Source organism: Mustela nigripes, chromosome 17 (genome assembly GCF_022355385.1).
Source record: "Mustela nigripes isolate SB6536 chromosome 17, MUSNIG.SB6536, whole genome shotgun sequence".
In the NCBI taxonomy this organism is placed as follows: domain Eukaryota; kingdom Metazoa; phylum Chordata; class Mammalia; order Carnivora; family Mustelidae; genus Mustela; species Mustela nigripes.
The window spans coordinates 58,223,065-58,239,412 of NC_081573.1; the positions used below are offsets into that span (position 1 = coordinate 58,223,065).

Consider the following 16,348-nt stretch of genomic DNA (forward strand, 5'->3'; position numbering starts at 1 on the left):
GGCGGGGCCGTCCGCGGACCGGGCGCCCCCGAGGCGCTGCTGCCGCGTGCGGGGCCCGTGCACGTGGGCCGGCGGGGGCTCGCGGTCCGCCCTGCGCCGCCCCGCCCGGAGCGCGCCCCGCGGCCGCCGGAGCTCGTGCAGGAGCCCGGGGCGCCCGCCGGAGGGGGCGGTGGTCCTCCGCGAGCGACGGGCCCCAGCGCTTCGGCCTTCCGCCGTGGGGTCGGGGGAGCCGGTGCTGGCCGGGCGCGGCCGACCCGACTGCCCGCGGGTTCGCCCTCCGGCCGGGCCCCCGGGCCTGTGCCTGCCGTCAACGCGCGTGTCTGCGGGGGACGTGGGCTTGCGTCCGCGTCACTCGGCCGTGCGTTGCGAACAGGGGTTCGGTGCGGCGGCCCGGACTGCTGGGCACCGCAGGGTTGTCACCCCGGGGACCCCGGGTCACGCACGCTGCCCCGTGTCTCAGACGAGGTCCCTGGGACCCGCGCAGGTGAGGACCCTCGCCCAGGACACGCACGGCCGAGGGCTGGCCTCCGTGGCTTGCCGTCTGTGTTCTGAGAGAGTCGCCGGGTGCGGAGCCCGGACCGGGCCGTGGGCTGGCGGCGACGCGGCTGCTGCAGGAGGACGCCCTTCCCGACCCGCTGCCCCTCCCGACCCGCTGTGTCCGACACTCCCGCTGCCCCCAGACGGCCAGGGCGGCTTGCTTCACCGCGGGAAGGGCTTTCCCGGTGCTGGCCCGGGCTGGCTCTGCGTGCTGCTCCGGGACCCGTCCCGGGTTTTACGCTCAGCGGCACTGTCCCCGCTCTCCAGCCTGCGCTCTTCTCCGCGGCCCCCTCCGAGTCGGGATTGGTCGCTCGTCGGTCAGCCCCGGTTCCCGCGCACCTTCCCGTGCGTCCGAGTCCGTCTTGGCTTTGTCCGCCGTTTCCAGTTTCAGGGCTTCAGTCCCGTCCAGGGGCCGCAGGACCCGCTTGCCGCGGAGGCGTCCTCAGAGTGCCCTGGGTGTGGGGTCCCGCTGCACGGGCTCTGAGGGCTCCCCCGAAGCCCCGCGACCTTCTCTTGCATCCGCTGAGGAATTTCTTCTGGATTTATTCTTTCTGTCCTTCTGATGTTGGACGGCTCGGGCTGACCCACGGAGTCTCTTGTTTTTATCCTCTTCGGTCACATCATTCTCATTTTGGGGAGGGGGCTTCCTTTATCTCCAGGGCTGTTCTAGGCTTTTCCTTTCCACGGTTGAAGACCATCCGGAGCTTATTTGTTTTGTTGTCCGCGGTAGCTGCTTGTGTTAGGAGTGTGCGACTTCTTGACTTGGAGGATACCGAAAGGATTTTTTCATTTCTTTTGTTCCTTGAATTCTTACATCTTCTAGTGTCATTGTCGCCATCTTCTTAAAAGCGTTGGCTTTGTACTTCGTATGGCAAAGACTCCTTAAATATTGGTAATTATTGTTGTTTAGGGCAAGAGGAAGTGGGCAGAGCGTTCCGAGCCTGTGGGGCTGGTTTTGAAAACGTGTGGGTCTCCGCTCCGGTGACCGGGACCTTGTTACTGTGTGGGATTTCAGGGGCCAGGTTGCAGAGCCTTTTCCTCTGGCTCTTACAGCTGAAGAGGGACCCCTCTGATTTGGGGATGGTCTTCCTGGTCTACGGCGGGTTCTCGTACTCTTCTGAGCCCGTGTCCAGCTTCTGGGAGCAGACGCAGCCCGCGCTCTGCAGAGTGTCCTGGCCTGGCCTGCCCTGCCCTGGTGTCGGCTTTGAGCCCACCTTCAGCTGCACCACACTGTGGATTCCTTGGCTCTCATGAGCTCCTCGAGTCGCCCAGAAATTTGCAAAGTATCTTATTTTCTTTCTTGTGGGTTTATTATTATGCAATTACCTTAGTGGAACGGATAGAGGTCAACTTTGTACCATTTGCTTTTGGGAGCAGGTATTCCTGAGCCCATTCTCGTCATTCTGGTTCTTGTCACTCTGCTGTCCTGCCGCCCTGCGGCCTTGGTAATGGATGCCTTCCGCTGTGGAGTGGGTGGCCTGACCACTGTCCCCGTGGCCGTCTCTGCGTTGCAGTGTGGGCGGATGTCCCGTGTTCCTGCTGGCGGTTCTGGTTCCGCAGCCTTGGAGCAGGGCCAGCTCAGCCCTGGAAGGCCAGCCGTAGACACCAGTCACGAAGGTAGATTCAGACTCGAGGTCGCCTTGGCACAGCAGCTTCTTGGGCCATGTCATGTGAGGGTAGCGGTTCAGTGTGCCGGACTTCAGGATCGCTTCTAGTTAAGCAGGAATTACACTTGAAGTGAAGTCTTGGTGCATTTTAGTCAGTTACCCTTTGAAAATTGTGCGCAGTGAAGTACGTCCCCACATCTGTCAGGGCCTGTCGGGGCCCACACAGTGACCTCGCCATTGCTGGGTGTTTCGAGGAAAAGGCAAACACTCAGGGCCCCACCAGACGTGAGATCGGAATCTGCAGCTTTGTAAACTTTTCCTTTTGCAGTAATTTTAGACTCACAGAAAAGTTGCAGAAATAGTTAAGAAAACTTCCCCGTTCCCGTCACGCACTTCCGGTAATGCTGAGTTCTTACATAACCAGATATGCTAAAAATCAGAAAGTCAACGTCGGCACGGTACTGTTAGCTAAACTACAGACCTAACTGAATTTCGTAAGTTTTCCATTAATACCCTTTTTCTGTTTCAGGATTTAATCCAGGATCCCAGTCCGCATTTAATTGTCATGTCTCCTGAAGTCTCCTCCAGTCTGACACTTACATAGCCCGAGTATCTCTCCCACATGCTCCTACATTACAAAGGGAAAAATGGTAACTTCACTGTGGAAACATCACCTCCTTACCATCACCAGTAATAACACCTACGATGTCACGCACCGCAGCTGATAGCCCGAGTCACACGTGCGTGCCCATAGTCCCGTCCTGAGAGAGCCCGAATGGAGGGTCATTCACCAAACTGTTCATGGGTGTTCCTTAAAAGTATCCCTGTCTTGAAAGACCCAGAAAGACCCAGAATTTGCATTTAAAACGATGGCCGGTGTGGTGTATGCACTTTGATGCTGAAGCAGTACTTCCTGTGCGAGACAGTCGCCAAGGAGGTGCGCTAGATAAAGCACCACAGTCTTGTGGACTGGGAAATGGGTGCTTCAGGGGCGGGGTCTGGGTGAGCTCATGACGGCATAGCCGGAAAGCCGGCATCTCTCCTTAGCGATCTGGTGCACCGCGCGAGTCCCGACAGCTGAGCTGTTCAGTAAATACGGGACCCACAAGACGAACCTGGAAAGGTGCACGTAACTTTACCGGTTCAGCCGTTTAGATCTGGGAAAGGAAAACTTTTTTTTTTTTTTTTGAAGAAGCTCCTGGAGGAAAATACACATGAAGGTTTTCAATGAGATTGACTCAGATAAAAGCTGAGCAAGTCTTCCGTATGACAGGTAAATAAACACCGTTGTGTTCTCCGACGTCACGTATATGATGGTCGGAAAAACAAGATCACGATGGCGTGTTCACTCGAGTACTCTGAACCGCTCCGAAACGGTCACTGTTCTGGGGTGTGAGGAGGGCCAGGGACCTGGGGAGCAGGCAGCGAGTGGGGTCCCGTGACTGCTGTTTGTTTTTGTAAAAAAACGGCACTTGTTTCCTTGTTGGGGTGCAGTGCCTAGAGCTCGTTCAGCCGGTCCCCGAGAATTAGAGTCCGCAGCGACCCCTGCTTCTCAGGGTGGTGATGAAATACTTCCCCGTTAGGTGGCCCAGTTTCGTCTCTTGTAGGCCGTGACACTGGTTAGAAATCAGAGCTTTAGCTTCTAGCTCATGCTGTCTTCGCCTTGCTTTCTGGCTCTGGTGGTTCCTTGTCCAGGACTGTGGCTGGACGGGCCCCCCTGCCCCCCCGCCCAGAGGAAGTTCCTGACTCCTCACCCCCCAGTGCAGCGGTGAGGGCGGCAGCCCCTCGTCCGTCTCTTTCAGGGGAAGCGGAGCGCGGATCCGCCCCTGGAGCCTCCCGTGGCTTGAGACGTGTGTCTGTTCTTGATTTAACTTGAGATGGGAACGTTAACTTCTCCAGCCACAAGCAGATCGTAGGCCCAAAATTCTGTAACATCACATGAAATGAAATTTTGAATTAATTTTTCTGCACCTTTTCCTTTTTTTTTTCTTTTTTTTAAAGATTATTTGACAGAGACAGAGATCACAAGCAGGCAAAGAAGCAGGCAGAGACAGAGAGAGGTGGAAGCAGGTTCCTCGCTGAGCAGGGAGCCCAGTGTGGGGCTCGATCCCAGGATCCTGGGATCATGACCCGAGCCGAAGGCAGAGGCTTAACCCACTGAGCCACCCAGGTGCCCCTGCACCTTTTACTTCTGCCCATGGCCAAGAACTGTCCGATTTGGTTAAATGTTCTTTGACCATCTATCTCTGTGCTGGGCGGCCTGTCAGATTCGCTTTATGACTAAGCGTGACAGTGGAAGGGAGAGGCGGTGGTGGTTGGTAGTGCCCTGCGGGGTCGGATTGCTTACGGCCCGGAAACGATGGACGATGGACGTCGGGCAAGCAGAAGGCAGAGCTGAGCGCGCTTTAATTCAGCTGCGTGCAAAGTAGGTAGGTGGAGGGGGGGTTTGTGGGGAAACGGACGCCGTTGCCTTGCCCAGGTGATTCCGTACGAGTGTTTAGGAGAGGAGCATCCGCAGAGCACGGCGAGCGACGGCGGCTTGGACGGGAGGGCCCCCGGGGGGACGGCGGCCCGGTGAGCAGCCGGGCGTGCTGTCGGGAATGTGGGTCCGCGGCGAGCCGGTCGGGCTGGGGCCTGAGCTCCTGTGGGCAGAACCCTGTACTGACCAACTGTTCAGTAATAAAGACTGACTTTCTGTGCTTCAAAACGCTGCTTGTGGTCTGTACTGATTTTCCCTCGTTTCACAAGGTAGAAAATCATGAAATAACCAGAAGGGGGTTTGAGGGAAACTGCCCGTGAAAACTTGGTGATGTGCGCTGCCGGCACTCCTGGGGGTCCGCAGTGCGTCCCTGGATGTGGCCAGAGTCCTGGGCGTCTTCGCTTCACAGGGCAGGGACAGACCGACTCCGGCCGCTGTCACCTCTGATGCCGCCAGCAGGTGGATGGCCGGGAGGCACCTGTCTGCCGCCACCCCATGCTGTATGGGGTGAGCTCTTGTCCCAGGAGCCGAGCGCTTGCCAGGCTGCCCCGAAGGTGCCTGCCGTGATTCACTCCCCACGGTTTCTCAGACTGAATTGGTCAGAGAAGGCAGAGTGTCCTGTTTCCAGCTAAAAGTCGTCGCAGCTGTTGGTAGTGACTTGGCCTTCTTTTGCAATTAAACATTTTTATGGATTTTTACGATTTGTGACATTCAACTGATTTTCACACTTTTTTTGCCAAGTGAGGGTTTAATGTGTTATTTTAGATTTGTGTCATTCAAATTGATGTAAAGTGCTATCATGCTGTGTTAGGGAGGAGGCGGAGACAGAAGGGGCGACGGCGTACCATGACCATGACCGCAGGCACAGGCTGCCCGTCCGCGGTGCCGGGAGGCTGGCTTCTGCAGTCCTCCGGGGGATTGTGCGGGAACTCTGCAAGCGTGCGTTACCTGGTTGGGATTTTCATGGACCCCCCACGGTAGGAACCCGAGGTCTGTCCATCCAGTGAGCGCGGCGGAAGAGGAGCCGGCGGAGACCCGGAGGCACGTCCTGGTCCTGCCACCGCGCAGGCACGTCTTTCGGGAGCCCAGGATGACCCTTCCACAGAAATGGGGTCCGAGTTTCTTGATCCCTCGGTCTCGAGGCAGTTTCAAGGTCTGAAGATGCCACAAAGGTCTCTCAACGCTTGGGAGCTCTAGGGCAGAAGTGCAGAATCCTTCCCCGTAAAGGGCAGGAGAAGGGACTGTTTTTGGCGTTGGCGTCTCTGTCCCGACTGCCCAGCTCTGCCCCTGGAGGCGGGAGCCAGGATGCGTGCATCCGTCCTGTAGCGCGGGGACTCCGGAAGGCGCAGGGTTGGGCTCCTGGGCTGTGGTTGGTCCCCACGCCCAGACCCGGAATGCTTGTGCGGGTTGGAGAACTCTGAGATGGGGGCTCGGTGACCCCGACATGGCGGGGCCACTAGAGCTGGTGCCAGGGGCTGCTCATGGGGCTGTCCTCTGTCACAGCCGCCGCTGTTCACGGGCACCGTCCGCTCTTGACCCGCACTGAGACCGGGCTGTGCCGGGGGACGTCCACGGGGACCGCCTCGCCAGTTGCAGAAGGCACGTGGGGCGCGTGGGGCAGAAACCTCGAGTCCATTTTCGGGAAATCTGCTCGGAAAGGAAGTGTCCCGTGGCGGCGTCTCAGAAGTGGAAGTGGGCGTGTCGGAGGCCCCTTCGGATGAGAAAGCTTCCCTCTGTCCGCAGCGCCGTTCTGTGGAGAAAACCCTCTTCTTTCCGTAGGAGTTGGGTGTTTTCGGGCTTCGAATTTGCAGGAACAGTACGGAGAGCTGTGACAGCCTCTCCGTTCTCACGTGTTCTGTCTTACACTTGGTTTATTTCCTCTCCTCTCTCTAACTGTTGATGTGTGTATTTTTCCCCCTGAACAGCGTAAGATGTGATGCCCCTTTACTCCTAAGTCTTTAAGTAGTGGTTTCCTATAAACAGGGATATTGTTTTGTGTAACCACAACACAATTACTGAAATTGGAAATTGATCATTCATCTAGCTCTGTTATCTGAGCAGCGGAGCTAACTCGGATTTTACTTCTTGTCCCGACAACGTCCTTACGGTAAAAGAAAGACGGACTCTTGTACACTTGGATGAATCTGTTTTTCCCCCAGAATATTTGCCCTGGCCCATATAATCAGAAATTAGGCCCACACTCATTATAAATGACACGTGTTAGTAAAATAAAATGTGTGAATTTATTGTTGACAAAAACCACGTTGAATAACCATTTCCTTCTGCGCTTCTGATTAGAAATGGGAAGACGGTCAGCGGGGACAGTGCTCGCTCGTTCCGGAGTCTCAGACCATCAGTCGCAAGTGTGCGTGCGGTGTGGTGAGAATGTGCTAGAATTGGGGTCAGAAGTGAATAGGACCTCATGTAGTGTCATCTGCTAGATTTATTTTTTAAAAGGTATTTTTTAAAACCTTTTTTAATTTAAAAAAGTTTACTAAGGTTGTTCTCAAGTGTGCATAACCCTGTTGGGCTAGGTAAGTTATTTTCCGAGGGTACCTACTCAGTGCTGGACCTGGACCTGTTTTTGTTGTTGTTTTGTTTATTTTTTTATTTTTTTAAAGATTTTTTCTTTATTTATCTGACAGAGATCACAAGTAGGCAGAGAGGCAGCAGAGAGAGAGGAGGAAGCAGGCTCCCTGCTGAGCAGAGAGCCTGATGCGGGACTCGATCCCAGGACCCTGGGATCATGACCTGAGCCGAAGGCAGAGGCTTTAACCCACTGAGCCACCCAGGCGCCCCTGTTTTGTTTATTTTTATTTTTTTATTTTTTTGATTTTATTTATTTATTTGTAAGAGAGAGAGCGAGCGGGAGCGAGCACAGGCAGACAGAGTGGAAGGCCGAGTCAGAGGGAGAAGCAGGCTCCCTGCGGAGCAAGGAGCCGGATGTGGGACTCGATCCCAGGACGCTGGGATCATGACCTGAGCCGAAGGCAGCTGCTCAACCAACTGAGCCACCCAGGCGTCCCGTGTTTTGTTTATTTTTAATCAGAGTCTAAATGTTTTGGGTTTTTGAATTGAAAATTAACACCTTTGAAAGGTTGTTATGGGGCTAAGGTGAAAACATCTCTGAGAGCCAAGTAAATTATGTCATGTGTTTGTTTGTTTGTTTGTTTGTTTGGTTTGGTTTGGTTTTAGATTTTATTTGAGAGAGACTGAGGGGGGGGGTGGGCAGAGGGGGAGGGAGGCGTGGGGGGCTCCTTCCCAGGACCCTGCTCTCGTGCCCCGAGCCAAAGGCAAACGCTTAAACGACTGAGCCAGCAGCCGCCCATGTCCTGTGTCTTTAACCAAAGTAGATTTTCTCGGTGAGCAAACGGACCTTAAGACGTCCGAGCGCGTTTCAGCTGGAGGCTGTCTTCGCTCCCCGGCAAACCCTTTCAGGTTCCTGCGTTGCCCTCCTCGTCTGAGTTCGCGCCTGGAGTCCGGCGTGCTGGGCTCAGTGTGTGGCTCCGACTCGAGCGTGGGCTCCGGGCTCCCGCTCCGCACCCCGGCCGCGGGTCCTCACACGCCTCTGTGTTCAGGTGGACTCGTCCTCTCAGACGCGTCGCCGCTCTGTCGCCGATAGGACTGTCTAACGTGGCGTGGCGTGGGCTGGTTTCGAGGAGGGGGAGTGTTGGGGTCTGAGACCCAGAGCACCTTGTTCTGGCTCTTTGGCTCAGGGCAGACCCTTCAGCGTCCCCTCCAGGGTAGGCAGCCCGAGCCCCAATGGCGGGGCTGGGGGGGTGCAGATGGGCACATTCGGGAAGCCGGTAGCTCAGCATCCACCGGGCTTCTTTCCTTCCTGCCCTCTGCAGCCCAGACTCCCGAGTCCCCATCCTAGTTCACACACGCTTCCTGGTGTTCTAGAGCTAAGAGGAAGGCCAACTAGCTGGATGAGGACATCGCATGACCACGTGGCTGTACAGAATCACACTAGACGCTTTACATGGACGTGTGGGCTGTGTGGACCCTCTTTCAGTCTTAGACCTGATCCAGCTAACTTGGGGTCCCACGTGCAGCTTATTTGTGGTGTTTTCCATGACTAAGTTCTGACTGCATATCGAGAACCATGACCTCGAGTAAAGCAGTGCCAGGATGCTGTGTCTAGTACCAAGACCATTAACTGAGATCCCCGGGCCCTCACCACGATAGGGCCATGGGCCGTGCCTACCACCAGCGAGCCCGTGTGAGGGCTGTGCCCGGGTCAGCCGGTGTCCCTGACATGACCTTTGCCAGTCTCCCTGGACTTTGTTTTCTGTTCTGGATCATATTAACGAGTTCTCGTTGGTGGTCAGCCCTGCCTCTGAGAGGTTGCACTTGCTTGACACGTGGCAGGGATCAGAAACTTGTAGAATTGTCCCCGCGTCTGCCACCTGTCCCCTGTCACTGTCAGTTATTTTAATGACTATTCAAGTTGGGAGATAATCTTCTTTTGTTTCTCTGTTGCCTGGTTAGGATCCCAAACTGCCTTAACATCTTGGCACCCGCTAGTTGTTTTGTTTGGTTTCTGTGAAATCGCGAGGTGGGAGAAGAAGGTAGTACGCTATGGCGTCCTTGTCCCTGGACCGACAACCGTCCTCCTCCGCAGGCTTCACAGTACGCGGCGTTAAGCAGGAGAAGCAGATGGGCAATGAAAGGATTTCAGTATCTGGAGGAGCCAAAAAAGGTGGACGGCTGCGCAGGCGCAGACACCAGGGCGGAAGACGGACACTGTCGGCGCAGTTAGCAGGACACGGTCGTGGGGAGCGCGCTCTGCTAACTCCCCGTCCCCACCCTGTGTCTTCAGGGCACTCTGGTCGAATTTCCACATCCCAGAGTCTTGGGTTTTAGAGCTGGCCAGGAACTTGGAGCATTTTAAATTAGTAATCTCGCTAGGAAGAAGCTTGCCCATACTTGTGAGGGACACGTTTATTTGAAGTGCAAGGACCCACGATGACTTCTGTGTCTCTGCTGGGAGGAACTGGCCAGCGTGCACTCCACAGGCCACTGTCCCTGCAGCCGTCCTGGACAGGCGTTAGCTCTCGAGACACTCTCGCTCTCTCCAGGGAAGGGCCCTCTCTTGCGCTTTCATTTATTTATTTATTTATTTATTTGACAGACAGAGATCACAAGTAGGCAGAGGCAGGCAGAGAGAGAGGAGGAAGCAGGCTCCCCGCTGAGCAGAGAGCCCGATGCGGGGCTCGATCCCAGGACCCTGAGATCATGACCTGAGCCGAAGGCAGCGGCATAACCCGCTGAGCCCCCCAGCGCCCGTCTTGCGTTTTCATTGTACCTTGTGAGTGTGCTGTCGCTCCGCGGTGCTGTCCCTTGTGTGTGTCACGAAAGGGCGGTGCGCACGCGCCGTCGGGGGTTGCTGCCGGGCTCTTCTCTGCGCCCCCGGAGAGCAGCTCCAGTCCGACAGTGGTTTTGGAAACCAGACTGTGTGTCTGGAATTCGGAGGCAGAGGGAAGACTCACTGTTTGTGAACGGTTTGGGGGAGAGTTCCAGAACGCGCTTGAAGACTCGGGCGCAGGAGGGATGTGGTGGTGGTCGTGGGGGGCAACCCAGTGGATTGGCGGGTTTTTTTATTTTTGTTTTTTTCTAAACATTTCCTTATCTTAGGGCCTTTTACCAGCGATGCTGCAGAGTAGAACGCGTTGTTCTTCTGTAGCTGGTTCCCCCACTCTCAGCAGCGCACGTCACCACGGTGTGGGGCGCCGGCCACCAGCAGGGAGCCCTCCAGCCGCTGCTTGGCCCCTCGGGATGAGTGGCTTCTGTGGGGGCCGTGGTTCTGTGCCGCCTCTCCTCCCGTTAGTCTAGAGGAGAGTTGCTGGAGGAGAGCAGCGGGTTCACGGGTGTGGGGCCTCCATCTTTGCCCGCCGAGGGCTGGTGTTACGGGCGCTGCTGCCTCAGCGTGTCTGGGCACACCTCGAGATGCTGCGGTCTGGTCGCAGACCTCCGCAGTGAAGTGAGTCCTGTGGGTCCCCGGGTTTCCCAGCGTGCCTGGCACGTGCAGGGGTTTGCATTGTGCTGCCGCTGACAGTTTGCACCGGCCGCCGGAGCAGTGCGCGGAGCGAGACCCTGCACGTGCCTGATCTCGGGGCTACGTCGTCGCTAAAACGTGCTGCTCGTCTCGCTGCTTTCGGTGACTCATAATCCCTGATCACAGGTCAGCACAACAAGTAATAATGAAAAAGCTTGAAATACTGTGAGAACCACACCTTTTGGTAGTTTTTGGTCACCTGTGATCCGTGAGTCGCAGAGCTCGCCGTGTTTCCCCACTCAGTGCTCGAGTGCCCGTGTCCGAGAGCAGGAGCGTCCTTTCACATAACAGTGCCTGAAAAGAGTAATAGTGCCACCGAGGATACTGCCCATGTCTAAGTGTCCCCCGAAATCATTTATGGCTGATGATCCTGCCACCCTCCCCACCGCCCCCGCCCCCTGCTGGGACCTTATGGCATCGGGCAGGGCTCCTTAGGCTTGGATCACTGAGAGCAGACCTGCTAGGTTTTTATTTTTTTTTAAGACTTTATTTATTTGACAAAGAGAGACACAGGGAGAGAGGGAATGCCAGCAGGGGGAGAGGGAGAAGCAGGCTCCCTGCTGAGCAGGGACCCTGCTGCAGGGCTTGATTCCGGGACCCTGGGATCATGGCCTGAGCCTAAGGCAGACGCCCAACCAACTGAGCCCCCCAGGCACCCCAAGCTTCTGCTGGCTTTATGCCGTGGGCTTTTCAAGGGCCCTGGGAGATCTGAACCTCTAACACCTAAGTTTTTGCCTCCGTCCTCTGCCGACTCCCTCAGATCTCCAGCAGCCTCGGTCAGTGGTCCCCGAGCTAGGCCTGTTCCCCGCTCCGGCCAGCGGTAGATCCGCCCGTCCCTCGCAGCCGCCTTGCTAGGAAGCACCTTCAGGGCGGGTGACGCTCTCCTCCCTCGTGGCGACGGTGGACCGCAGCGCCCAGCGGCTACTTTAGAAGGGCGCAAGAAGGCCACTTAATGTGTGAAAGTTCACAGAGGCTTCTAGAAGCTCCTCCCAGAGCTAAGACGTCAGGCTGAGGCCTGGAAGCCTGCAGTCAGGTGCACAGTACCGTGCTCCTGCCTCTTGGGGGCAGGTGGTGGTTTCTGTTGTCGGGGGAGATCCCTACCGTGTGAGCGACGACGCACCGCCGGCTCAGGGCCTGGCGCTGGGGGCTGTGGCGGTGAGCACCCGCGCTCCTCCCCACCAGCTTCTCGGGCGCGTTCACGTTTGTCTCTGGCAGCTGGTAAACCAAGTGAAAGTTGCTTGTAATTGCTTTGATGGTTTGCATTTCATAGCAGAAGTTACCCGAAATTCACCCAGTCGCGCAGGAGATGGGCACAGAGAGCAGCAGCTGTCAGTCAGTGGGTCTGAGGGGCCGGTGTGGGCTTGAGAACTCGCCTGGGGCCCGAGAGGCCGGTTTTCCTAACGATAGGAAGGGGCCACTTGCCTCTTCTGTGTGCCGGTACTTGCACCGATGGTGCGGGGTTGATGTGGAGAAGGTGCGGCCCCCGGGCCACACCTGAGGCCAAGGCCCCAAGCTGCAGTTGGGTCCTTATAAAAAAAAGCCATTTTCACCTAAGAATGTCCCTGACGCAGCAATAAAAATCTATTTCATTGAGTCTCAACCTGTGAGTACACGTCCCTTGAACACTCAGTGTGAGCAGCGGGAAGTTTGTGGAAAGCAGGCATCTGGCTTTCTGAGTGGCGCGTGGCCTCGAGGACAAGCCCTCCTGCCTGTCCGGTGCCCGCTCAGCGAGCCGTCTTCTTTTCAAGGGCCAGCGGGAAAGAATAATCGACAAACTGCAGATGTTTCTTGCTAAGTGAACAGAGTTAGCCGCCAGCGCTCTCGCCGGTGATCAGATTGGGGCTTCCAAGTGGGATTGGAATTTCTGAAAGTGTGTCTCTGCCATGGGGACCCCAACAGCTTCTCGGTACTCACAGATGTTCCTGCTACGAGCGTTACTGTAAATGAACGTCATGCTTTGATGAGACCTAATAAACGGCGTTTGGAAAACCCTCATCACTCGGTGACCCAGTGTTTTCCAGATGAGCATGCACGACATTGCACACTGGCCCTCTGGGAGATCTGTGGCCAGTGCAAGACGGACCAGTGGATTTCAGAGTCAGAAAGTGAAACAGTCACTGATAAGGTTTCACATGGCACACCGCAGCGAGACTTTGGGGGAGAATAAGACACCTGTGGAGTTTTGGTGCGCAGTGACAGGGAACAGCCACAGCCACCTGAAGCGGTGCTGAAGCAGTGTCCCTGTTGCGCTTCTGCGGGACGGTGGCTTGTCTTCGTGTGTGTCAGCCAGCACCGTTCTGAGCACAAGACTGAAAGTTGCCACAGATCTGCAAATCCGGTTATCTTCCCGTGAAGCCTGACCTCCAGATTCTGCTGCTGCTCTTGCTTCGGGATCTGTGGTCATTTCTCATAAAAGAGGTTTAGTACGTTAACATGTGATGTGTTTATTTTTTATAATTTGGTTTCTCTAATTTTTAAATGAATGAAGAGATGGTCCTGCATTTTCTGCTCTAATTTCAGATCTGGTAACTGCTAGGTACACCCCTACGGGCACGAGGCTCTTTGGGGGTCTCACTGGCTTTAGGGTGGTCTGGGGGGTCCTGAGCTCGGCACGTGTGTGACAAGGGCAGTGGAGGCTGTGAGCCGCTTCAGTCCAGCTCTTTCCTCTGTCATGGGTCGTGTTTGAGGAGGTGGGTAGTTTTTGGAAAAGATGAAGAAATGTGGCAAATCTAACCAAACATATTAGCCGGCTCTCTGAAGACCTGCTCTCTTGCTTGGCTGGTTTCTGATTTTAAATGTAAACACGTTTAGGGGCTCTCTTAACCAAGGCATGGTGTGGCTAGGTTTTCCTAGGAAGAAGTGGAAACCACAGGAAGACGGATTTCCTGCTTCCCAGTTTTCTGCCCTCCCCTGACCCCCACTGATTTGGGAGAAAAAAATCAAGCAAGCTGAGTTTTTTTCACATGCCTTAATTTAAATAATATTGATTTCTTTGCTTACTGCATACTGGCTTTTAATTATGTCATTACTACACTTATATCCAAAAGGATTTGACTAAATGGAATGATTTTTTAGTTTCTTGGAGGTTTCCCCCACATTCCGAGCATCTGTCCCTGGTAGTGGTGCTCCAAGACTCTTAGACGCGTGCCGGGGCACTCCTGACCCGCAGGGTCGTATCTTCAGTTTGCGTCTTCATCACGTGTGACTTGAAGTTAGACTAGCACTAGACAGAAGGCCCTTTCGAGGTGGGGCGTGCCCAGGCTTTCTGGCTCTGTCTCGCTGGCTGTCCACACCAGGTCTGTCTGATGGCAGGGAAGTCATTGCAGTAGCGTGGAGTCCGGTCGCTGTCCTCGGGGTGAGGCGAGGTAGCCTCTTCCTGGCCAGGGTCAGTGTCAAGCCTTCGTTCAGGGTTGTTGTAAGAAACAGCTCTGCGAAGAATTTCTGCCCTAAAATAACTGATGGGAAAGAAAATCCTATATGTGTGACATCCCTAATGAGGCAAACCACTTGGTGGTGTTCTTGCAGGGACAGAAAATCCCAGCGTGGACACAGGGAGGCTTTGTTCGCTTTTTTCTTGCCGCTTTTTTTGTAACGAGGGCTGACAGTCCAGAGCATTTCCTTTTTTTAAGCCTTTACTGCTAAGGCAAAGTCCTATGCTCAATCACAGTAGCTTTTCTTTGTTCCTATTTTAATGGCCTTGTGGTTTTATTTTATGGGTGTTCAAAATATTTACAAATTAGCAAAATTAAAAATAAATTTGCAGTTCTGTATTTCCTCTGATGAGCAGGGGCTGGGGTCCCCTGGCAAGTGAGGAGCCGCTTGTTACATTGTTAACTCCATTCACAGGAGTCCAAGGTCATAAAGGAAACTGACTGGGGACTTAGTTACAGGTCGGTCCTTACTGAAATGGAAACACAGACCCAGTATGTTGCAGACTTTCTGCACGTTCTTAACTCGGAGTGCTGACCGTCCTGGTTCTGCACTGGGGTGGAAGCCCGCAGTGGGTTCTTCCACGAGACATACCGTGCGTGTCGTTCCTGCGTCTCAGCCGGTGCCAGGCCCGGTGCTAGGCAGAGAGCAAAGTGATGGAAGTCCCTGCCGGAGGGAGCTTATCTCCTGGTAGGGGAGACAGGTGCTCAGGAGTGTATGCAGTGAGTGAGGCTGGCAGTGCTTTGTGCTGAAGCAGGAGAGGAGCAGGGAGGCAGGCGCGGCTGGAGGGTTTCACACGGATGTGATTCAGTGTCTCTGGGAAGATGGCTGGAGTGCCAGGGCGCTGAGCTGACCATGTCCCAGCCGAGTGGGGAGGCCACCTTGGCTGGGTCCAAGGAGCGCAGGGAGAGCCTGAGGGGCACGGGAGGGTGTCGGCCGGTACACAGCTGGCTTCAGAGTGCCAGGAAGCCCATGAGCTGGCAAGAAGCCTTTTGTGGCTTTGAACAGAGGAGTGACAAAGCCTGACATGTGTTTTTTTTTTTTTTTTTTTTTTAAGTATTTTATTTATTTGACGGAGAGTTAGCACAAGTAAGCAGAGTGTCAGGGAGAGGGGGAGAGAGAGAAGCAGGCTCTCTGCTGAGCAGGGAGCCTGATGTGGGGCTCGATCCCAGGACCCTGGAATCATGACCCAAGCTGAAGGCAGCTGCTTAACCCACTGAGCCACCTGGGCACCCCCTGACACGTGTTTTAACATGATCCAAGTGGCTTTTGAACTCGGTATTGGGCATAATGCAAAGACGGAGCAGGAGATTCTGCGGAGGCTAGCACGCAGATCCAGATGGGAGAAGACGAGGCCCGAGCGTGTCAAGTGAGAGCTTGGCTCACAGATTGGCTGTAAGAGGGACAAGAGCCAGAGACTGAAGGTTTTGACGTGGCAAGTCTGCGGGGAGCAGGGTGGTGGCGGTGTGGGTGCAGAGTGCGCTTTGGGCATGTGGAGATTGGGACGGCCCCGGGAGGTGACCGGGGTGGATTTGCAGTTCACCCGAGAGGTCTGAGTCGCAGCTGACCGTCCTCGTGACTGAGAAGAGGTCCTGCCCCTGGCCTGGACATTCGGCCAAGTCTGGGAGATGAGGACCCCCACAGAGGGAGGGGAAGGCAAGAGAGGCAGGTGCATGAGGCGGGAGTGAGCCCGCCTGGAACCCCCTGGGCGCTCTGATGGGTGGATGTCTGATCGGGCAAGGTCCTAGAGGGAAGCGAGGCAGCAAGTCTGGGCAGTAGATTGGGGAGTTTTGCCCTGAAGGGGAGCAGAGCGACAGAGATGGAGGGCAGCTGGGGACATACTGGTGATTTGCATTGGGAATGACCCCAGAGCCCAGGGGAGCGTCCACAACAGCCACAGGGGCAAGGAGAGTTCTTGGCAAGCACTGGTGGGGGGTGGGGAGAACCAGCTGCCAGCTGTGCCCTGGAGGGAGGGGCTGGATGCGGAAGGTGGAGGAGAAAGGGTGGGCCCCAGACATGGGGGCGGGTGCGGGGGTGTCACGGGTGCAGGGCAGCGGCGCTCCCTGAGCAGGGCTGTGTGGATTTGTGCACAGGCAGGGCTGAGGCAGTTGTCTGGTGTTCATCGGGGTTTGACACGGTGCCTTGTCTGAATTCCCGCCGGTCTTAGGGAAGCAGTTTCCCAGGGACGCTCACAGGTGCTGACCCCACAGCTGGGAAGGATACGGGACGAGCATGGTC

At 55.6% G+C, this 16,348-nt stretch overlaps 1 protein-coding gene across 7 annotated transcripts in view; it reads left to right on the plus strand.

Moving 5' to 3' along the window:
• Positions 1-16,348, plus strand: part of BANP (BTG3 associated nuclear protein) — a 148,447-nt gene that overhangs the window by 699 nt on the left and 131,400 nt on the right. For 2 of the 7 annotated variants that reach the window (XM_059382980.1, XM_059382982.1), the window contains exon 1: positions 129-484. The exons of 1 other annotated variant lie outside the window; for it this stretch is intronic. The gene's annotated coding sequence lies outside the window, so the exon portion shown is untranslated. Of the gene's footprint in view, positions 1-125; positions 485-16,348 lie in introns of those variants that run through there. 4 more of the 7 variants (XM_059382985.1, XM_059382986.1, XM_059382983.1 and 1 more) reach the window with 3 other exon arrangements.